Genomic DNA, 22,934 nt, shown 5'->3' on the forward strand with positions numbered 1-22,934 from the left:
AAGCTTGCAGGAATTAATAAGGCATAATGTGGTCTATATAACCACAGTGGGGGTTGGAGGTATAAATATACAGGCACAGTCACACCACTGATTTTGATGACACTAAACTAACACTTTTTCAGCTACTCCTCAACAACATCCCTCCCTAGGGTAAAAATTCACTGTGTGGGTTTTGATCTTTGCCAGACATAACCCAAAATTGCCCCAGAAACAACAATCCCTTGTTTGATGGTGCTGTGGAAGTTCTCAAATACACACCAGTCTTTCTTCACAAGTCACTAACCAGCTACTGTGCTTTTCTTTAATCTTAAAATTCAAAAATTTTAAGAAAAAGTGCATTAATGCATCAGTGTGAGACAGCTAGTTAAAGGCTGTAATGGTTATTATTATTATTCATCTTCTCTGACACAAATGAGTAACTATGTCATATGATAAGGTGTATGTGTTTGTCATAATCTGCTGGGTTAGGGTTAGGGTTAGGGTTAGGGTTACTTATGTTACATGAAATGCTGATTGAGTGAACATCATTGAACATTGAGTGAACATCATGTATGTTATAATCTACTGACTAACCATTGTCCTGATTGTACACACATTATGACGTGACTATTGTGCCTACATGTCATGGTCAGCAGATTATGACACACACATACACCTAATCATATGACATAGTTACTTATTTGTGTCAGAGAAGATGAATAAAAAGAATTCCCATTACAAGCCTAAAGTGAAGAGGTCAGAAAGCCTTTATTGTCGTTGCATAGGAATACAACGAAAATAGTTGTGGCACTCAAGTGATGTACTCCAACATGAAAACACAGGACACTGAACATTAAGTGAGGTAAAAAATGATACGTTTTTAGTGTCCTATATATATCTAATGGTAGTATGTTCCAAAGTTTTGGGGCATAACTAACAAAGACTGCATCCCCGCTTTTCTCACAGTTGTTGCTGGGAATCTCCAATAAACCAGCAGTAGATGATCGCAGTGTTCGTGAAGTTAACAACAAGGAAGTTACTGCCTGTAAAGCTCTGAAAAACTCTGAAAATTCAAGACCAGCTTTAAGAACAAAGCCTCTGAAGATGTATTCACAAGCCACTGATTTCACCACAGTTTCCTTTTGCTTCATGGTAACTGAAGTGTTGAATAAACAAATGGATCTACCTCATAGAAGGTATCCAACAGAATTTTACAAGCCTGATCACCCTTCCCTCGCACCATGTCAATCAGCTCTCGTGCTTTGTCTGCCCTGGACAGTCCTTTGATTGAATCAATTTCCCCGCTGTTGATAACCCTGTGTTGTAGAAGTGCATCCATCAGGGTTTTCAGATTAGGATTGGACACTCTCTCAATAAACTTTTTCCGAACAGACAACAGTTTTGTCTTTTCATCCCCTGGAAGACTCTGAGTACTTTGTAGATTCCTTGTCCTTGGGTAAGAACCTGGGGTGGTAAATGACAGAAGAGAATGAAAAAAAAACAGAGCTTGAGAGAGAAGTTCAATTCTTGCCTATCAACTATGAAAACCTGGTAAGTCACTGTGTGAAGTGGGCATGGATGTCATATTGTGGTCTTGAAAACTTTGAAAGATTGCTAAATGACCACAAGTCTTACAGGACAGGTTCACAGTTTTTCAAGCCTGTCTTAAAACAACAGCCAGGTACCCATATGGACATTGAAAGAGGTTTCTCTCACCATAATTATTCCTCCTGTTCATACTGACTATTAAAAAAGAACTCTTCAAATGTGCTTTCAAAGTAAGTGATGGGGACCAAAAATGCATATTATCATGTATAATGCTTATATTCAGCTTCATCAGTCTGAGTTACTCATATCAAGTGGTTAAGTGGAGTAGCAATAAAGATGTTGGATACCTAAGTAGACCTTATGTCTAATGGAAAATCTATGCAGTGAAATTAAAAGGGATGAAACTAACATTCAGTGTAAATGCTCTCGAAAGGCACATTTAGATTTTTTAAGTCAGTAGAAAAAAATATTCTCAATGGACCCCTGCAAACACTTTTGTAGGTTATCTGAACACAGTGTTGCTCACCTCCTCCAGCTGGAGCCTGCAGTTAAAGCATAAGACTGGTGAATTTCTTAATTGTTCTTACTGTCTACAAATCTCACAGAGCCAAAACCAACATTGAACTGATCTAATCTATCCAAAGCCTCACATATCTTATTTGTCTGTGCTATAGACCTCTGTTGTTGTCCAAAAAACACATCATGAACCACACTGCTGCACTGGTTACATGTTCTTTCATCATGAAGAAATGGTGTTAGTGTTATGTTAGTTTGTTCAGAAATGGCTCCACAGACAGTCAAAAACAGAGATCACATTTTCATTCTCCAGAGAGTAATCTGTAAGGCATGCACCACCCAGCGTTGTGCTATATATCACTACCTCTTGACTTTCTACTGAAGTATAATGTAGTACAAAATCAAATGGTTGTGATATGAAGACAAAATGCTTATGAAGGTGTTAATGAACTGTGTTTCTGCACATGCACATGTCTGTCTAAACAAACTAATGTGACCAAACTCTTCATGATGATGTCACCCAGGGCAGCAGTGTGAACATAGCCTGTATGTAAAAGTGGTTTGAAGGCCAGAGTTGCAGTTTATGGTCAGTGCCATCTTTTCCATTTGGAGCCAGAAGCTTTCAAATACGGCAGTGAAGACTTGAGCTAACATTAGCTACTTCAGCTAAATTATGCTAAAACAGCATGTATTGTAATCAAGCAATGTTCAACTTAATGAAATATTGCAACAATAGTTGACTGAGTCCTGGACCCTGAGCCAACTGTCTACCAATGCCCACATGGCAGCCAAAGCTATTACAAGTCTTGTCTTAAAACAAGTCTTCTAACAGAGCAAAATGACCACTAACACACTTATTAGAGGGCTTGAATTTTAGAGATTAAGACCATAATTAAAATAACTAAGTATTTCTAAAAGAAGATGGCGCTTTTTGAATGGTAGTCGATTGGAGACAGGGTTTTTTTTTGGAGCTGAACACCAGTGGTACTTCACTTTAAGGTATTTCTACAATGGCTTTACTTTCAAGCTGTGATTGCTGCCACATGGGTGTGACTCACTAACATGTTTTCAGTTCTTTGAGGACAAAAACGGAGGCTTACAGCGCAGAGAAATAACATATATCAGGCTTTGGATACACACACACAATTTCATTAACTGAGAATGCTTCACATTCAGAGATAAAACGTATGTATGTATGTATATGATGTAGTTTGTAGTTTGCTTGAATTCTGAGTTTTGCAGAAACTCTAATTCAACACAGTGTTGCTCACCTTCTTCTTCAGCTGTGATTGGGAGCCTGGCTGGTTGACTGGCTGATGGCTGGGTTACTGGGACAGACAGTTTAATGTGATACTTCCAGACCCGTCTCTTCTCTTGGTCTTGGACTATCATGGTCACTTTATCTTTGCTCGGAGTCAGTTGAATATCAAAAGTTGGGTGGTAATTTGGTCCATAGTTACACTTAAATCGTGCACACTGTAAACCAATAACAAAATTTCAATTTAAAAAATCTTGCTGCAATTACAAAGTTTGTTATTTAAAGCAACTCTTACCTTTCTGCATTTCACACAGCACTTTGAAAAAACTTCAACAGCAACAACCCCTCCTCCCTCCTATGTCCCACCCGCGCACTCCCTTTTTTAGTATGAAAGTAGTATTTGACAATTTAGGCAGCTCATTCAGTCATTTAAACTGTCAATTGAAACTATGATATAATAGGCTAACAATATGTATATATATACATATATATACATATATATATATATATATATATATATATATATTTATTAGCGGCTGAAACTACAAAGCAACTTTTATTTGTCAATTACTTTTATTCATTTAATTGCGTTGTTGGTGATCGGGGTTATGGTTTGGCTATGGAGTTTATTCCCTATCTTAATTCAAGAGCATATTAAATGGATTTGGGAGCAGTATTTATTGATTTCATGCTCAGATTTTGTGATATTTTCTCTCAAAACTCTGCTCTCGCGCTCAAATTTGCTCCCTCGCACTCGGTTACAACGCTGCTCGCACAGATTTCCTGTGCTCGCACTCGAGTCCCTACTCTCGCGCTCAAGTAGCTTGTGCTCGCGGATCTCTGCTCTGCTCTCGGATTTTTTGTGGCTCAAAGCTGTCAACCAATAGAAGGCCAGCTAGTATTGACCAATCAGACTGTCCCTGTTTGTTTACAGGTGCGTTCGCTGTTCTTCGACCCTTCTAACCTGTTCAAACACAAAACAATCATCTGTGTCATATAAAACACTTGTTTATTTTCACATCAGCAGTAAATGATCAACATTATCATTCATTTGGAGTCATGACACCAGTGACTGTACGTCCAATATTCACCTCAACTCCTGAGGCAAATATTCAGCTCTTTAGCTGCTAAATTCTCCTCAAACATAATTAACAGCTCAATATTTTGGAGTTTTGTAGAGTGGATTTTTAGAGCTTTCTCTCTTAAAACAGCTGAGCACTGACAGTGAACCAAAAGCATAAACCAAAACACTGACCAACAGTGGTCAAAAAAATGAAAGAAACCACATTTATTACAGCACCGGAGGTCAGGAGTGGATAAACCCGGTTGAAAGAGTGCCCGCCCGTCTGCGACGCTCCTCGAAAAACAGCGAACGCACCCATAAACAAACAGGGACACTCTGATTGGTCAATACTAGCCGGCCCCCTATTGGTTGACAGCTTTGAGCCACAAAAAATCCGAGAGCAGAGCAGAGATCCGTGAGCACAAGTTCCCTGAGCGCGAGAAGAAGAACTCGAGTGCGAGCGCAGGAAATCTGCGCGAGCAGCGTTGTAACCGAGTGCGAGGACACAGTGCGAGCATGCGCAGAGCAAATTTGAGTGCGAGAGCAGAGTTTTGAGAGAAAATATCACAAAATCTGAGCATGAAATCAATAAATACTGCTCTCAAATCCATTTAATATGCTCTTGAATTAAGATAGGGAATAAACTCCATATTTGGCTCCCTTGCTGATGACTCCAATAGCAAGATGTTTTTTGTGTTCACAACATGGGTAATTTTGTCCTGTTCTTTGACTTTCTGTTGTGTTTCTGTTGATCTATTTCTGAGATCTGGTCTTCGTTCTCCAAGCTGGTAAAGTTCTTCTTCTTACACTTTGGTGCCATTTTCATGAATGGAGCTTCTCTACGACCTGCCGGACGCCAGACCATATATGGCATTTTGAGGCAGTAAAATAAGCTAATTTACTATTCTTGGGAACGCGTGTTCATTTAGAACAGATGGAGTTCAACATGTTTATACAGGTCATTTATGACTGTTTCCTGGCGATACCAGTGTTTGGTGAATCTGACATGGCATACTCATATAGGTCCACCTCATGAAAAAAGAAATTTAGAAAAATTTAAGATAAGAATACAAAAATATTCTTCCATGAGGCCCAATCTGTATGTTTTGTTTGGACATACTCACCTCAGGCTGTACTTCATGGTCCTCAACACAGTGCAGACTGTAGGTTTGGCCATCATCGAGGTCACAGGAGGAAGGGACGTCAATATACTCAGCTTTTTCCTGTTGTCCTTTCACCTTCATTAGAATATTTTTATTAGACTGTGACTTCATTACTTAAATTATATTACTCCATGACATAATGATGTTCCATTTTCCATTGTTGAAATATGGCATCAATCAGATTTTGCTACAACAAAAAAAATAAAATATGATATCATGCAGCAGTTAAAGAACTACAGTATACTAGGGATGTGTCATTAAAACCGAATAATAAGAGTTGAGCTGTGTAGTCTACTATGAAGAATCCATTACTTCTGCAGAGCAATTCTCACTTTCAGCCACTAGGGGGATGTCTAAGCTTCGGTAACCACCTCCACCTTATTTTGAAGTGGAGTCTGACTGAGTGAATTTTTACTCTGCCTTCGGCTACGTTGAATCGGTAGTAAATTAACCTGCTAGCTGGGGCGGGAGGGATGATGCAGACGAAGCCACACAACAGTGTAAAAACGGCTGACTTGTGAGCAAGCTGCGTCTATTGTGACGGTTACTGAGGAGGACAGACCTGACGCTAATCACCAAACTAGTACGTGAACATTTCTAACAGCTCCTCGAAAGTTTGACAAAAGTCTCAGAGAGAAAACTAACTTTACGTCTCTAATTGCGAACATGATTGTAAAGGATATGCTCAGAGTTGTTGGTAGAAAAAAAATGTGTGCTGTTATATTTTATGGGATTGTAAGCCTGTAAAATGTGTTTCTGTAAAGAGATTAATGCTATAATTTGCTGAGAGTTTCAAATGATTATGAACTGATGGTGACTATGAAAAGAGCTTTTACCTCGTGCACTGGCACATTTTCTGGCAGTAGAAACACGTTGAGTTTTGGGTGTTGCGTCTTGTCTGTTGGTCGATGAAACAGCAGAACTTGGCCACTCACTGTTTTTGGACCTGGGCTGAAAAATCTTTTAATGGCATCCCATACCAAACCCCAGGGTGAGAGGTGAGAGACATCCACAACCACATGAGTGTCTGTAATCTCCAGAGGTTCAAGGATGTTCATTCCATTATCACTGATGTGAACAACAGACAGGACGTCAGAGAGTGATGCTGTAAACACAGAACCATCAAACATTCATTTAATCTCAGTTTTTATTTCCACTGTTCTCACTCAAAGCCATTTTATCAACAGTTTTTGATTTTTGAAACAGGAATTTATTTTGGTCTGCAATGATTTTTAACAACACATCCTATTTGACCTCAAAGGTCAAATGAAACAATAAACAACTTACATGTCCTGGACCTGATCCCAGACTCCTTTACGGGGTCGGGTAACCTCAAAAAAGTTGAAATGAAGTAAGTAAAAGTAAAAAAATAGTGGGTACTAAATTGCGTGCACGGTGCAATAGATTACGCGATTTGTTTGTGTGCGTTTTGCGGGTGATCTATTGCGTAAATGAAAACAGAAGCAACAGGAGCAGACAGCAGGATTTAAATGAGGGTTTTGTGTCTTAATGGAGAGTTTGGACAAGCAGAAAGCTGCAAGCTCAAAATCAAATGTGATCAGGTTCTAGTGGAAGAGGTTAACTAATATATTGTGTTATAACAAAAACTAATATTACCAGAAAAACCCACATATGGGAGATTATTTGTGATGAAGTCAATGCTGTTAGTAAAACCAAAAAATATTCCACTCCAAAATTATAACACAGGTGGAAAAACTCCGTCCTGTGCGTATTCTGTCATTGTGCCTCCTCCTCCTCTCCACAGTGACAAAAGTCATCTGAGTGCAGTGCGCAGCCGGTTAATACCTGCCCTTCAAACTTATTATTTATAGACTCAGTTACCGTCAGCAACATTACCATCAGGTTTGGTAAATCACAATGCGTGTGCTAAATAACAAATTTGCATTTTCTCCTCCCTGCATTTTGCACACTGGGGTTGAAACGCCCCATGTTACATATTCATTAAGGCAAACGTACTAAATGGACAGCGCTTATTATCTTGCACAGTTGCAAGACACAAACCTCAGTGCACTGCGTTAGTAGATCAGCTTGCACATTTTTTGCGGGTGATGTCAAGTTTGCACATGTTTTTACACACGCAAACCTTTAGTAAATCAGGCCGTAAGTTATATATGGGACTATAAGGGAACAGTACAATGCAGCTTGATTGAGAAGATCTTTAACTTTATACAGTATAACAACTAACAGACATGGGGGATCTATCTTGCTGCTGCTCAGGACTGACTTCCTTTGATTAAAATTCTCCCTGCAGAGTCCAAGTGCCAAAGACTTTTGACAATACCTAATCATTAATATCATCTGCATAATAAACATTCTTTTTACTGCATTGTGGTCTCTCCTGATTGAAATGTAATTTATTATGTTTTAACAAAATGAAAGGGCAGAGATTTTTTAAATTTAAATTTTTTTTTTTTTTACATTACAACCCTCTGCTTGCTTACCAGGATTTTTTCCACAGTGTGGGAGGTGCAGCTTAGAGACAGCTTCCCCTGAACACTTGATGTCAAACAGTGGACCTGCAGGACTCTTTCCAGCTGACTGAAGAAGATTTTCATTCCACTGAACAGTCTTGTATAACAACTGCCCCTCCCGATGCATAGTAAATATCAGCTTTGTCAGCATACACTGAAACACACCTGGACCAGGACACGAGAACCTGAAGGACACAGAATGACAGTGGTGGAAGAAGTATTGGTTATAAGAACAAGTTTCAAGTCTAAATTTAGCAGCATTCTTTACTGAATGCCATCTCATGAGACTTTGAAATCTCCTTCATGTGCACCTCACATGCCACCCTCAGAAGCATTAATCTCATTACTTGATTGGCTAGTAAACCTGTTTGTCTCCTTCAGGTAGGCTAGTGCCACCTGCCTCAAATGGCTCATGTGGATGACACAGCCTCATTCAAACACCTCCTCTCATAATGCATATCTGACATTGAAGCTGGGTGGATAACTGTCCACAGCAGGATCTTATTCAGCTTCTGTCACCGGCTGCCAGCTAACTTTAGATTTTGCTTCTTTCTGCAGTCACACCGGACCAGATTCAGTGTTTTCCTCACCATCTACGGCTTGGTCATTGCTTCCTGACTCTTCACTATGGTAGCTTGAGCACCATCAAGAATTATCATCCCAGGTAATCTCTTGGCTTCTTCAAAGCTACCTTCACCCCCTGCCTGCACACTAGCTAACAGAGGCAAATACACACACCAGGTCTGCTCGAGCTACCCAAGGTTGAAATCTCTCCAGAGCAGAGCAGAAGACCAGAGGCCTGTACTATGAAGCTGGATTTTCTCTAATCGAGGTAACTTCAGGTTTAACCCTGGGTTTTCCGTCCTATGACGCTGGTTGGCTTCTTACCGGGGTAAATCACCATGGTAACTTATGCTTAGCTGTTATGTAACAGCTAACCTGCTCCGGAGCAGGTTATGTTCTGGATAAGAGATCAACGAGTATACAGTAAAAGCACCACCTCCTGACCAATCAGTTCTCTTGGAAAATGGCCTGCCCATTAGAAGATGCTGTCGACATTGGTGTGCGGACCATGAGAGGAGCGCTTAGGAGAGAAAGAGTTTTTAGGGATTTTCAAGTGAATATTAAAGTTAGTTTAATATTCAACATTCATTTGACTTTCAAAATATAAACCATTTATGTGCTTCAACTATTTGAGTGAATGATGTCAAACCAACTGTATGACATACAGACTAATATCCCTCATATGCCTCAAGGATTATTTTTTAAATATATATTTTCGTCAATTTTTTTTTTTTACAATTACAATAAATAAATAACCTTACCACCATTCCAGTTTCAGAACTTGTGTCAGGAATCCTGACAAAGGGTTACCAATTGACCAAAACATATATTTAAAAAATAATCCTTGAGGCACTTGAGGGATATTATTCTGTGTGTTATACAGTTGGTTTGACATCATTCACTCAAATGGTTGAAGTGCATAATAGGTTTGTATTTTGAATGTCAGATGAATGTTGAATATTAAACTAACTTAATGTCGCTACGAACGGAAGGGCGCTGAGGAAGCTGGATGCAAACTAAGTTAAGCTTATTCATTATAATGTTGATAGACATGAACTGTGTTCTTTTGCCTGAATAATGATACAAATAGTACACAAAAAAGGTCAGAGCAGGAACTCATTTATGCATAATAAATGCATAATGTCTCCTTGTTGCATTTATTAGTGTTGATGACCAGGGCTTAGATAAAGTTGCTTTAAAAAAAAAAAAAAAATCCAGGAAAATGGGCTTTTTTCCTTTGATTGAAAATGTCTTATTTTCAAAATATGAATCTCTAGTATACAGCTCCTATCCATATTTTTGTGATAAACATGGAAAAGAGTATGATATGATGATGGTGATCAGTGCCTCATCACATGATCTGGCTGTCAATAAAAATAAATCCTTACTGTTTTTACAATGATAACCATTAAAGCAGAGGAAAGCATATTTTACTGTTTTATGGTCTGATTACCTGTATGAAATGTGTCCAGGTTCATGAAGCAGTTCAGGTGTAAAGCAGGATGGGCCCTGGATGTTTAGAAAGGCACAAAATTAGTTTTCAAACTGTAACAACTTGTAGTTTTTAAGTGATTGAAAATATCATACACATTTAATTATGTACATTATATCAGATCAGGGTAAACATTGGAATGTATTAATGATAGCAGAGCTGCAACTAACAATAGCTTTTATTGATTTTCTTGATTATTGGATTTGTTGCTTGGTCCAAAAATGGTGAAACATTGAGATTAATCTTTCCTGGAGCCCAAGATGACAACAACAAACAGGCTTCCTGTTTCATTAAAATGACACCACTGTGTTTTGGTTATTCTTTTGTCAGAACAACAACAAAAATACTACTACTATTATAGCAGGCAGCGATCCTACCCAGCAACACTGACTCATGCTAGGGGTTTTCAAAGTGTGGGAAGGTGAGCCTGCTTCTCCATAACACTGTAACAACACAGCATTTTTTATTTGGTTTCGTTCAACATAAACATATTTCTAGCTTCCATTTGATTTTATTTAATATGTTTTAAACCCTAATTATTTGCCTTATATTGCCTGGTGTTCCATTTAACTGTGATCTTAATGATTTTTCATGTATTATCTAAAGCACTTTGAATTTAGCTTTCTGGAGCAAAATGATTTCCCTCCTCAATATCTGCTTTCTTTCTCAAGGCTAACAACTGATCCACCAGCTGTAATAAGACGTTTAATCTGCTTTGAAGCTGCGTCCATCATCCATAGTGTGTCTCACCAGTGAGAGTGCTGAGGTGAACCACTCAGACATCATCATAAGATTTTTGTCTGCAGACAGATCAGGCTCTGTGTTGGAAATACATGTGAGATGAGAGTGATCTGGTGGGAAAAAGAAAATACGAAAAAGTAAAAAATGCTCAATTCAAATCAATATGGTATCAATGGTATCAATACCACAATAAAAAAATACTACATTACAAGTAAAAAGCATTAATTTAACATCCCTCTAAAAGTATTGAAGTATTGCCAGCAAAATGTACTTAAAGTACTAAAGTAAAATTCATTTTGCAGAAATCAGTCTGTGACTGCAATATTAAATGCATTTAATGACCAGAGGGCCCGGGGTAACTGGTTGTCAACAATAACAATATCTCCCACTTGCAAGTCCACGGCCTCGATCCGCCATTTCTGTCGGGCCTGGAGTCCAGGAAGGTAATGTTTAAGGAAATGCTTCCAGAATTGGTCAGCCAGTATCTGGCTATGTCGCCACCTTCTTCGAACTAAGATTTCAGGGCCCTCAAAGACAACTTGGAACAGGGAACCATCATGCCGCCCCATGAGGAGACAGTTGGGGGTGATGGGTCTGGGTCAGCAATGTCCGATGAGACGTAACCAAGAGGTTTGGAATTTAGGATTCCTTCAATCTCAGTAAGAACAGTGCGCAACATCTCCTCTGTGACTGTCTGGGCCCCGATGGTAAAGGTTGAAGTGCTGCTCTGAGAGAACTAATCTCTCTCTCCCAGCATTCTCCAAAGTGCTGTGATCCTGGAGGGTTGAAAACAAATCTGATTTGCTGGCTGGCGAGTTGGGATTGGAGCTGTGCAGCCGTGCAGCAAGCGAACCGTGCAGCAAGCAAAGAAACCTCCACCTTGCCTTGTGGATTGTCAGTCCTGAGATAAACCATGGCTCCATATGCCTGCTCTGATGCATCGCTGAACACATGGATATCTCTCACATTGCAGGGGTGGTCCATATCATCAGTGGAACGGCAGCAGTGGCCTGTCCGTCTGGAGCAGCTGCACTTGGTGAAAGTGGAGAAGCACAGCAAGTAATGAGGGGCCTAAGGGAGGACTGGGTAGTAGGAGCTCATTCAGATTGTGTCCTTGATACTGGAAGGAGCAGTTATATACCACCCGGTTCTTTCCATTGTGTTGGACCATATGGTGTGGTATATACCAGGACTCTTCAGTAGTTTCCACCTGATCTGGCTCCACCTTCACAACATAGCCTGCCTCTACCAGTTTGTTGATCTCTGCTTGATAGACAGTGGCTTTCTCTGAGTCTTTCAGTAATCTCCTCTCAATGCTTCTGAGCTGCGGCAAGACAGCTTCGGGTAGGGCATGTAGCTGAGGCATGTTCTTGACTCTCAGGAGGGGTGTGGTGTAGCGCTCGATGCCATCAACATTCACTCTGACGGTCTGTTCCTGAAGAAGGTGAATGGCTTCCTGGTCTTGCCGAGATCTTGTGGCCAACTTCTAACTGCGATTCTTACTTTTACTGGAGTAAAGAGTTGAATCAATACGTCTTTTTTACACAAGTATCTGTAGTACTTTTGCCTCCTCTGCAAACCACACAGGAAACGTTTCTCTTCCTTGCGTGCAAAGTAATTCCACACAGCTGACATAATAAGAGCTCCAGACTAATTCACTGTCACTCGCTGCAGCAGCTGCGTTTCTGTTTACGGCATGTCGTGCAAAGTTAAGGTGAGCATTTGGGTATCGGATCGGACGGGCTATAGTTGTTTTTTTCAATGTTCGATCCTGAAATGTTGACCAATATCGGACCGATACCGATCCTGAGTATGGGATCGAGCCACCCCTAGTACAAACACCTTAAAATATAGACCTTTTTAAATAATTATGGCTACAACAGAGATCAATGATAGTGGAATAAAAGTAAAGAGTGAAATAAAACTGAAATGTGACTCAGATTTGAAATTTAGTCCTTAAGTAAATGTACTTTGTTACTTTCTCTCAAGTAGCTATCAGCCCATTTACTTTACTTACCAGATGCAGTTTGCAGTTGCATTATTGGTTGAGCCAAAGGCGGTGAAATACTATAACTGAAAAATAAAAGATGTTTAATAGAAGAAGTTTTGCTCTCAATCAAGACTGCTACACAATTTGTCATTTAATTCAAGCATAACAAATAAATTGGTATTTATACTGAAAGCTCATTCACAATTAAAGAAGGGAAGATTATATTTTGTCATTTCATGGTATAATTGTATAATTACCTGACTGAAGCTCCTGCAGCTGATGGTGTCGCCTTGCTTTGTATTCTCTTTGGAACATCAGGGTTGACCTGAATATTAGAAAAGTAAAGAAATAATTTGTAAATGTGTGCTATGAAGTGATCAAACACTCAAAGGCCATACAGTATTTAACTCCTGAACATAACAGATGGAAGTGTAATGATGGTGTGAGAGAAATATAATGTGTGTCAGGCTGCATTCAGACCAACAACAGCACTGCAGCATCAAGCACAGGCTCAGCTGTTCATTACTATGACAACAATGTGTGTTTTTTCTAGAGAACAGGAAAAGAAAAGAAAGGTGGCAAAAAGGTTTCTGACACTCATAACTGTCTCTAAAATGTTGATCAGAAAGCTGCAGTTTAGAAACGCTGCTGCTAGAGTCCTCACTGAGACCAGCAGACTGTCTCACATCAGTCCAGTTCTCAGATCTTTGCTCTGACCTCCTGTATGTCAAACACGTTCAACCTGCATTAAAGCTGTGTCCATCACTTCAAATGTGTCTCACTCATAAATGTATCAGGGTGAACTGTTCTGCACTCACCTCTGTTTGGGCCACAGACTGATTGAACTTTGTGTTTGGATCCAGTGAGGGACGAGATTTACCTGATGGAGAGAAGAAGACACAAAATGGATCTCCAGAATAGAAAATATCAAATAAATTGATGAGATATAATGAAATTAATATCATAACTTAACCTTTAAATATGAATAAATATAATAAATCATTAATACCTCATAGGCATCAATATTCTTGACTTGTTTCTTTTCATTGTAACTATTTTATAAGTTCAGTTTTATTACATTTATAACAAATAACACAGCAGAGACAAATCTACAATCACACACCATGTTGTCATTAAATCTTAAAGCATGAGGTCAGAGATACTAAACTATAATAAAATGTCACAATGTCACATTCAGTCACATTAAATGATCATTCATATTAATGTGCAGCTCAGTGCAACATTATCTCAAGTCTACATGTGCTGCATGTCTACTCACTGGGAGACCGTTCAGAGGGAAACTGACCTGTTCTGCGCCTCTGGAGCTGGAACAGGGTCCTCTCAATCTCCTCCAGCTCCTTGCGGATCTTACTGAGCCTTTCTATTAGCAAGTGATAGTTCTCATCCTGCCAAAAAAAGAGTAAAGATATGAGGGAAAAGGTAAGTGTAGGAAAGCCTCAGTTCATGAGTGTTCATGTTACTGAGTGTGTGCTGTTATCGGCCCTTTAAGAGGTGCAGAAGTATCCGGAGTGTAGAGTCTGATCAGTCTGTCTGCTGACTAATGTGAGTATTTATGTTTAAACTGCTTTATGTAAGTGCCACAGCTTAATGTAGATGTTAATCTGTATCTGCTGGAGTTTCAGTAACAGTAAATAAGTTACAGTGAAGTTGCTACATTAGCTATGTAAGCCCCTTTCCTGAGCTACCACCTTATCGTGGTGGAGGGGTTTGCGTGTCCCAATGACCCTAGGAGCTCAGTTGGTAGGGTCTCCCATGGCAAACAGGTCGGGGGGAGGGGCCAGACAAAGGGTAGCTCAAAAAGACCCCTTATGCTGAGTTCTATAAATGGTTTTTCGTGCCCCTCGCCCAGACGCGGGTCACCAGGGCCTGGCAGTGGGGCTCGGTGGCGAGTGCCTGGTGGTCGGGCCTTCTCCCATGAGGCCCGGCCGGGCACAGCCCGAAAAGGGGACATGGGACCGCCCTCCCACAGACCAACCACCAGTGGGAGGGGCCAAAGGGGTCGGGTGCGTAGAGGGCTGGGCGACAGCCGGGAACGGGGACCTTGGGGGTCCCACCATTGACTGCAGAAGCTAGATCTAGGAACGTGGAATGTCACCTCTCTGGTGGGGAAGGAGCCTGAGCTGGTGCGCGAGGTTGAGAAGTTACGGCTAGATCTGGCCTCACCTCGACGCACAGCAAGGACTCTGGAACCAGTCTTTTCGAGTGGGGTTGGACTCTCTTCTACTCTGGAGTTGCCACTGGTGAGAGGCGCCGGGCAGGGGTGGCCATACTTATTACTTATTATGTTGGGGTTAACCCCGGTAGACGAGAGGGTAGCCTCCCTTCGCCTTCGGGTGGGGGGGACGGATCCTGACTGTTGTCTGTGCCTATGGTCCAAACAGCAGTTTAGAGTATCCACCCTTCTTGGACTCCTTGGAGGTGGTGCTGGAAAGTACTTCCTCTGGGGATTCCCTCGTTCTGCTGGGGGACTTCAACGCCCACGTTGGCAGTGACAGTGAGACCTGGAGGGGTGTGATTGGGAGGAACAGCCCCCCGATCTGAGCCCGAGTGGTGTTTGATTATTGGACTTCCGTGCTCGTCACAGGTTGTCCATAACGAACACCATGTTCAAGCATAAGGTTGTCTTGGCACCAGGACACCCTAGGCCGCAGTTCGATGATTGACTTTGTAGTTGTGTCATCGGTCTTGTGGCCGCATGTCTTGGACACTCGGGTAAAGAGAGGGCGGAGCTGTCAACTGATCACCACCTGGTGGTGAGTTGGCTACGACGGTGGGGGAGGATGCCGGTCAGACCTGGCAGACCCAAACGTATTGTGAGAGTCTGCTGGGAACGTCTGGCAGAGTCTCCTGTCAGAGAGAGCCTCCCACCTCCGGGAGAGCTTCAACCATGTACCGGGGGAGGCAGGGGGGTTAGGGTTAGGGTTAGAGAGAGGAACATGGAACATGGGAGTGGACCATGTTCCATGCCTCCATTGGCCGACCGGTGCTGTGGCCGCAAGGTGGTCGGTGCCTGTCGTGGCGGCAATCCCCAAACCCGCTGGTGGACACCGGCGGTGAGGGATGCTGTCAAGCTGAAGAAGGAGTCCTATAGGACCTTATTGGCCTGTGGGACTCCGGAGGCAGCAGGCAGGTACTGGCAGACCAAGCGGAGCGCAGCTGCAGCGGTCACTGAGGCAAAAACCCGGACATGGGAGGAGTTCGGTGAGGCCATGGAAAAAGACTTCCGGACGGCTTCGAAGAGGTTCTGGACCACCATCCGGCGTCTCAGGAGGGTGAAGCATCATCAACACTATATATGGTGGTGGGGACGGTGCGCTGCTGACCTCGACTCGGGACGTTGTGGATCGGTGAAAGGAACACTTCGAAGACCTCCTCAATGCCACCAACACGCCTTCCGGTAAGGAAGCAGGGCCTGGGGACTCGGGTGTGGGCTCCCCTATCTCTGGGGCGGAGGTCGCCGAGGTGGTCAAAAAGCTCCTCTGTGGCATGGTTGACATGACTCTGCAGCATCACGTGGACATTGGGGGCAGTGCCTCTGGATTGGCAGACCGGGGTGGTGGTCCCCCTTTTTAAGAAGGGGGACCGGAGGGTGTGTTCCAACTATAGGGGGATCACACTCCTCAGCCTCCCTGGTAAGGTGTATTCGTGGGTGCTGGAGAGGAGGGTCCGTCAGATAGTTGAACCTCAGATCCAGGAGGAGCAGTGTGGTTTTCGTCCAGACCATGGAACTGTGGACCAGCTCTATACCCTCAGCAGGATCCTTGAGGGTGCATGGGAGTTTGTCCAACCAGTCCACAAGTGTTTTGTGGACTTGCAGAAGGCATTTGACCGTGTCCCTCGGGGAGTCCTGTGGGGGGTTCTCCGGGAGTATGGGGTATCGGACCCCGTGATACGGGCCGTCCATTCCCTGTATGACCGGTGTCAGAGCTTGGTCTGCATTGTCGGGAATAAGTTGGACTTGATTCCAGTGAGGGTCTCGGGATCCCCCAGGAAGAGCTGGACGAAGTGGCTGGGGAGAGGGAAGTCTGGGCTTCCCTGCTTAGGCTGCTGCCCCCGTGACCCGACCCCGGATAAGCCGTAGAAGACGACGTCGACGATAAAAGTAAATTGCGCAAACCCCACATCCCACAAATATAAAAAAAGAACAACACACATGTATATTGTGGTTTATTTATTTTTACTGTAACTAATTTTACTTTTTGCATCATTAGGCTATCATACAAAATTAGATATGCTAGATTCACCTCCTACCTCAGGTGTTCAGTGGCGAGACTATCTACCCCTGCTCCTCTCCTCATCTCCTTCTGCCTGTGAGATATTCTTTGCAGGTAGTTCACAAACTAGAGCTAGGGCGCCCACTGCAACAAGGTTAATAATCTACACGGTGACATTATATCATTGATGAGATGTGCAAATGAGCGACAAATTTTTTTTCTTTTTTTTCTTTTTTTTTAAACTGTTCTGCACTCACCTCTGTTTGGTCCACAGACTGCTCAAACTTTGTGTTTGGATCCAGGGACGGACGAGATTTACCTGATGGAGAGAAGAAAACACAAAATGGATCTCCAGAATAGAAAATACCAAATAAATTGATGAGACATAAATAAACCTTACGAATGACTGAGTAACGTTACAGACGTAACTGTTTTATAAGTTCAGTTTTATTATGTTTATAACAAATAACACAGCAGGGGCAAATCTACATGTCCATATACATCAAGTCTACATGTGATGCATGTCTACTCACTGGGGGGCAGTCCAGAGAGAGACTGACCTGTTCTGTTATGTATGCGCCTCTGGAGCTTGGTCCTCTTAATCTCCTCCAGCTCATTGTGGATCTTACTGAGCCTTTCTTTTAGCAGGTGATAGTTCTCATCCTGCCAAGGGTAAAGAAATAAGAGAAAAGGTAAGAGGGGCAGTAGGACAAATAGTACACAATAAATATTTGCTGCAATAAAACTACAAAAAGCTTTTGTAGAACTCAACAGGTCCTGTGTGTTATCATGTTGGGTTTTTTGCTTGTTAAACTGATTCAGGACCTTCAGTGTGATGAACTTCATGTTATTAAACAGTCAACCTCATGTACTCTGGTTCCCAGCCACATCCTATAATAGCATATAAACTATATACAGTGGATACAGTTTTTGGACACCCTTAAAAGTTTACACAATCTCAAATATTATCATGAAATGTTTTTTGTGTTTCAAAAGGTGTGGTTGCATTAGACAGACACAAACAAATACAAATTATATTTTTTTGTTTATTGTTTACAAGAAAAACTAACACAATTAAATTCTTGAGAGTTTCAATATGTCAGTTCTCAACATTGTCGGTATCAAAATCAACAAATAACAGATAGTGTGTTCAAAATTGAACCAAAAAGAAATAAACCATCACATCATCATATTACTATTTAGTAGCCCTGCCATTAGCACACAGTAGAACCCTAATCCTAACCCTGTCCAGTTCTTGTGTGCTTGGGCCCAACGACGCCAGGCTAACCTCTGTCTCTCATTGATCAGGGGCTTCTTGATAGCCTTGTAAGACCTTAAGCCATGGTCTAAAAGTCGGCCACATACAGTGCGGGTGGAACACTGGACATCAGTTTGGTTTGACCACTGCAGCTGAAGCTCCTGTGATGTCATTCGACGGTTTTCCCTACACATGCAGATCAGGATGCGGTTATTTCTTGCTGAAGAAACCCTTGGACGCCCAGATCTTGGTTTGTCTTCCAAGCTGTTGGTTCGTCTGTATTTCTGCAGAGTGTGTTCAACTGCTGAAGGACTGCATCTGCACTTCCTGGCTATCTGCCGCAGCTGTTCCCTTCCTGCCTGAGAATCTGTATCTTCAGGCATGTTTCCTGCGTTAGGTTCCTTGTTTTAGCCATTTTTGCCTCTGATGAACTTTCAAATGTGCTGGCTTTATATAGACATGGCAACAAAAATTGTGTCTTTTAATAAAAAGCATGACCTTCATTAGTGGATCACTGGTACCAAAATGACCCAATATTCAAAATTTCTTATGTATTTTTATGGAACCAATCAATTTTAAGTTTTTAATGGATTTTCTAAGATTTGTTTAGTATTTTGGCTGTGACTGTATTTTAAAATGCAGAAGTGCTGTCACTTTGGCGGATTGCTATTATAACGGCGCATTTATCAAGCAGACAGAAAATAACAACTATGTTTGTCTCAAACAAACAAAGACACAAATGCGTTGTGTCCACCATCCGCTGTGCATCGACTGCAAGATGGGTCCTTAATGTCACATCAGTCCAGTTCTCAGATCTTTGCTCTGACTTCCTGTATGTCAAAGATGTTCAACCTGCATTAAAGCTGTGTCAAATGTGTTCAAATGAGTCTGACCCATAAATGTATCAGGGTGAACTGTTCTGCACTCACCTCTGTTTGGTCCACATACTGATAAAACTTTGTGTTTGGATCCAGTGACGGACGAGATTTACCTGATGGAGAGAAGAAGACACAAAATGGATCTTAACATTTTAGACATTAAATGATCATTCATATTAATGTGCAGCTCAGTGCAACATTATCTCAAGTGTATATGTGCTGCATGTCTACTCACTGTGAGGCAGTTCAGAGGGAGACTGACCTGTTCTGGTAGGTTTGAGCCTCTGGAACTGGAACAGGGTACTCTCAATGTGAGACACCTCCATTTCGATTTTAAAGATCTCTTTTAGGTTCTCAAACTGCCAAAAAAGGGTAAAGATATAAAGGGTAAGAGGGGCAGTAGGACAAATAGTACACAATAAATACTTCCTACCATAAAACTACAAAAAGTTTTTGTAGAACTCAACAGGTCCTGTGTGTTATCATGTTGTTTTTTATTCATTTTTTGTTAAACTGATTCAGGACCTTCAGTGTGATGAACTTCAAGTTATTAAACAGTCAAGATCATGTGCTCTAGATTTCCATCCACATTGTATAATATTATAAAAAACTATATAATTTAATGTTTAATATCACATCAGTCCAGTTCTCAGATCTTTGCTCTGACTTCCTGTATGTCAAACATGTTCAATCTGCATTAAAGCTGTGTCCATCACTTCAAATGTGTCTCACCCATAAATGTATCAGGGTGAACTGTTCTGCACTCACCTCTGTTTGGTCCACAGACTGATTGAACTTTGTGTTTGGATCCAGTGATGGACGAGATTTACCTGATGGAGAGAAGAAGACACAAAATGGATCTCCAGAATAGAAAATATCAATAAGTTTATGAAATATAATGAAATGAATCGTATGACTAACAGAGTAAAATATGTACATTAACCTTTAAATGTGAAAAAATATTATAATTCATTAAAACCTGATCATCACTACTAATATTATTTCTTCATTTCTTTTTTCATTGTAACTGTTTCATAAGTTCAGTTTTTTTTGTCATTAAATCTTAAAGCATGAGGTCAGAGATACTAAACTATAATAAAATGTCACAATGTCACATTCAGTCACATTAAATGATCATTCATATTAATGTGCAGCTCAGTGCAACCTTATCTCAAGTCATGTGCTGCATGTCTACTCACTGAGAGACAGTTCAGAGGGAGACTGATCTATGCTGGTTTGTCTGCACCTCTGGAACAGGGTCCTCTCAATCTCCTCCAGCTCCTTGTAAATCTCACTGAGTATTTCTGTTAGCAGGTGATAGTTCTCATCCTGCCAAAGGAAGAGTAAAGATATGAGAGGAAACGGTAAGAGGAGCAGTAGGACAAATAGTAAACAATAAATATTTGCTGCTATAAAACTACAAAAAGCTTCATGTAGAACTCAACATGTCCTGTGTGTTATCATGTTGTTGTTTTAAAAAGTGTTAAATTGACACTAAACTGATTCAGGACCTTCAGTGTGATGAACTTCAAGTCATTAAACAGTCAAAATCATGTGCTCTAGGTTTCTACTAAGGTGGACAATAAAGTCAATTAATTAATTAACTCATTCATTCATTCATTCATTGCTGCCACATCCCACAATAGCATATAAAATATAAAACTATTAATGTTTGAGACTGACCTATGACTGATTGAGTGACAGTTTGGTCCAACACAGTGACAAAATGGCAAATTTCACAGCATTTCTTCCTCCTCTGAGTAATGTGATCAAATAAAAGAGAGAGAAACTTACTCTACTGTTGGCTGACTTAGAAACATTTGCTTTAACTTCTGTGGTACGGTCCATCTGAGGGTCTTTTAGGATAGCAGGATGTTTTGGCCAGAAGACGGCATGAACACTGTGAAGACGGGAGAAAATGGGGGCAAAACAAGAAACATAATTAGGGGTGGGGCTAAAAGAGTTGGAATTGGAGAAAGAGATTAAAAACTGTCAACTGTCAACTCTTCTCTCAGTGACATTAAAGTTTTTAGGTATTACATACGTCCAACATGAGAGGAAGTCTGTCAATATGTCACTTTAAGTTTTAATTTTTTTTTTTTTTTTTTGCCATTTCCACTTTTAAAAACTTCTCCTAGACATTTAACCCAACCAACTACAAATTTGCTGAGTGTCATCTTAAGACCTTGGAGATGAAAAGTTATCAAAATCTTTCACCTCCGTTTTACCTGGTTGGCATGGCGATACAGCAAATTCTGATAATTCACCATAAAACAGGAAGTCCCTATAACTCTATGATACGTTGTCCAATCAGCCCCAAATTATGATAAGATACACATCTACACTTCAATTTTGTGCTCTCCACATCATACAACATGACATATATTTAGTGGGTGTTCTCTAGTGCCACATAGTGGACACAGGAAGTGTTCTTTAAACCCTTCATGCAATGTTAGATAAGAGCCCAGGTCTGAAGACATCTACTTGCCCGCTGTGCAAGCCTTTCAACTGTCCCACAGCCTGACGGGGTGCAAGGGCCTGCTCATTGCTGTGTGCAGCTTTAATTCTTCCTGTGTTTTGAGTATTTTGTGATATGAATACCAGCATTTAATACTCTTGTGTAATTCCAGGCCGGTTTACAACATATGAAGTGTGCTCTTACTCTCTGCCTGAGGGTCCACGTTCATCACTGAAGTCTTTAGTCATCGGCTGACAGCTGGAAACTGGAAACAATGGTCGCTGCTTCTCTTCAACCCCACAATCACTCATCTTCTGGATTTCAGTCTGTCTGGGACTTTAATTAGAGACACTATAATTAAAAACATTGAGATGTATCACATACAGACAGCCTGATGGTGAAATCATGCTATAGTAACACTTGTCCTGTCTCAGCCTTCATGTTTTCATCCCTCAGCGCTGCCATGTGCCAAATTGTACTTTCCTGAGTAAATGTACTTAGTTACTTATCACCACCGCAGTGACATTCATCTAAAATAATGTGGTGATACTGTCTCTTTAAGTGCTGACATAATTAACATAAAACATTAATTCTACCAAAAGGTACATTATTACATTTCCTAAATCTGCCTTCCACCAATCAGAAACGCGGATCCTCGAAAACAAGGAGCTGCTGGAGTAGATGTACTTTCCATCACTGGATAAAACTGAGGTTTAGTTTGAGTTTCAGTTCCTCTCTCTCCCTCGTATTGACTATTTTATGGGACTTTATGTTAAGAGACATTATTTTATATGTACTCGGTTGTGATGTAATGTGTGATTTTTCTACAGTTTGATGACATGCAATGTTCTGTTTCTGCCACGAGGGGGCATAAATGTATGGACCATAGACTGTAGGTATGGACCAAGATTCCTGCTGCGTCATCACGTTTGCTGTAAACCACGCTCTGTGAGGTAGAAGTCAAGTTACCTCCATAACGGGAGAAGGATGTGTGGCTTAGCCAGTCCACAATAAATATGGCTAAAGGGTAAAAGTGTACATTTTCTCCGGAGAATTATCCCCCGCGTTCAGCGCTGGTGAAGCTGCAAAGCTCAACACTTTCTTTTCTTTTCTTTCTTTAGCTCTGTGAATGTGATGAAAATCCCCAAACAACAGCATGAATCTTGAAGTTCTCTTGTCAGTCTAAACATTACAGATTACATCACGTCTGTTGTCTGTCTTGCTCAAGTTTATCAGCTGGTTTCGATGTAGACATGTGAGTGTTTATTTCCTGGTTTGGTGAATTTTATTTTCACTCTC

The sequence above is a fragment of the Scomber japonicus genome, chromosome 2 (assembly GCF_027409825.1).
Source record: "Scomber japonicus isolate fScoJap1 chromosome 2, fScoJap1.pri, whole genome shotgun sequence".
Taxonomy (NCBI): domain Eukaryota; kingdom Metazoa; phylum Chordata; class Actinopteri; order Scombriformes; family Scombridae; genus Scomber; species Scomber japonicus.